General features: G+C 32.6%; 1 pseudogene; it reads left to right on the top strand.

Annotated features, from left to right (window-relative positions):
• LOC106471515 overlaps positions 1 to 2206 on the top strand; it is a 46153-nt pseudogene that overhangs the window by 40851 nt on the left and 3096 nt on the right.

Here is a 2206-nt window from a genome sequence, read left to right as displayed (position 1 = left end):
GTGCAGTCCAGGACATTAAATCTCATGTGGTGAATGAGTCACTGCTGACTCGTGCAGTCCAGGACATTAAATCTCATGGTGAATGAGTCACTGCTGACTCGTGCAGTCCAGGACATTAAATCTCATGGTGAATGAGTCACTGCTGACTCATGCAGTCCAGGACATTAAATCTCATGTGATGAATTCTGATTAAAGTATGTATTTCCTGTGTTTTTGTTTTATTTGTTGTGTATCAATAACTGTGTTTGTATTATTAACAGATATCAGTACGAAGTAGATAGAATCAAGGAAGCTGTTCGACAAAAAAGTTTGGCTCGTAGGGGACATTCTGCTCACATAGGTAAGCATTATTTCTACAGCATGTTGTTATCCCGGGCTCGAGTGGCTAGCTAACACTATTCGTGTGCAAGAAAACATAAAACATCAAGGGTAATCTGAACAAAAAGGGAATGTCTAAAGTATGCTGCTCCCCCCCCCTAAACTATGTATAACTTTTATAATCTGCCAGTTTGTATTGTGGAAAACATTTTCCAGGAAATCATGCTTTAGGTTCCAACAAGTAGTCCTCCCCCTTCTAAAAAATCCCAAGTCAGCTGTTGTATAGAAAATACTGACTTGATTAAAGCTGATGTGACATGAAAGGTGTTCAGGCCTAACAAACATAGTGACTCATCATATAATGATGCAAGTATTTTCTCCAGGCCTAACAAACAGTGGCACATCAGATAATGATGCAAGTATTTTCTCCAGGCCTTAACAAACATAGTGACACATCATATAATGATGCAAATATTTTCTCCAGGCCAAACAAATAGTGACACATCATAAAATGATGCATTTTCTTCAGGCCTAACAAACGTAGTGACACATCATTAAATAATGCAAGTATTTTTTTAGGCTTAACAAACATAGTCACACATCATATAATGATGCAAGTATTTTTTTTAGGCCTAACAAACATAGTGAAACATCATAAAATGCTGCAAGTATTTTCTCCAGGCCTTAACAAACATAGTGAAACATCATAAAATGCTACAAGTATTTTCTCCTGGCATTAACAAACATAGTGACACATCAGAAAATGATGCAAGTATTTTCTCCAGGCCTTAACAAACATAGTGACACATCATATAATGATGAAAATATTTTCTCCAGGCCAAACAAAGTGACACATCATAAAATGATGCATTTTCTTCAGGGCTAACAAACATAGTGACACATCATTAAATAATGCAAGTATTTTTTTAGGCCTAACAAACATAGTGAAATATCATAAAATGCTGCAATTATTTTTTTAGGCCTAACAAACATAGCGACACATCAGATAATGATGCAAGTATTTTTTTTAGGCCTAACAAACATAGTGAAACATCATAAAACGCTGCAATTATTTTTTTTAGGCCTAACAAACATAGTGACACATCATATAATGATGCAAGTATTTTATCCTAATTTTTTTGTACAATGCTCAATTATACTTTTAGTTTAGTTCCATTGTTATTTGTGTGAATTGAATTTTAGGTCACAGGTTTGATCTCAATATGTTTACACAGCTAAACCCATTCGAGCTGGCCAACACCCAATGAATGCTGGTTTTGGAGGTTTCCGTGGGAATTCGGGAATGGCATCTGATGGAATGTAAGACAGAATTATCTCCTTTTGTTTACAGATTGAAATGGCAGTGACAGTATATAATTACTTTTAACAGTCTGATGTTTCACTTTTAATATTTTTTTGAAGATTGTACTAGTTTTGTTAATTTAGGGATGTCAGGCAAAACTAATAAAAATACTCTTACTTTCTGTTTTGCTCAAATAACACAATAAAGGATAGTTTTTCTAATATCCTTCTGTAACAGTAGTTTTGATTTCATTATAGTATCTTACTATTATAGTAGTTTAATGTTCAGTTATTTTGTCTTACTATTATAGTAGCTTAATGTTCAGTTATTTTATAGTGTCTTAATATTATAGTAGTTTATTGTTCAGTTATTTTGTAGTATCTTACTATTATAGTAGCTTAATGTTCAGTTATTTTATAGTGTCTTAATATTATAGTAGTTTATTGTTCAGTTATTTTGTAGTATCTTACTATTATAGTAGCTTAATGTTCAGTTATTTTATAGTGTCTTAATATTATAGTAGTTTATTGTTCAGTTATTTTGTAGTATCTTACTATTATAGTAGCTTAATGTTCAGTTATTTAT

Source organism: Limulus polyphemus, unplaced genomic scaffold, assembly GCF_000517525.1.
Source record: "Limulus polyphemus unplaced genomic scaffold, Limulus_polyphemus-2.1.2 Scaffold4670, whole genome shotgun sequence".
Taxonomy (NCBI): domain Eukaryota; kingdom Metazoa; phylum Arthropoda; class Merostomata; order Xiphosura; family Limulidae; genus Limulus; species Limulus polyphemus.
This window is presented reverse-complemented; position numbering and strand designations above follow the sequence as displayed.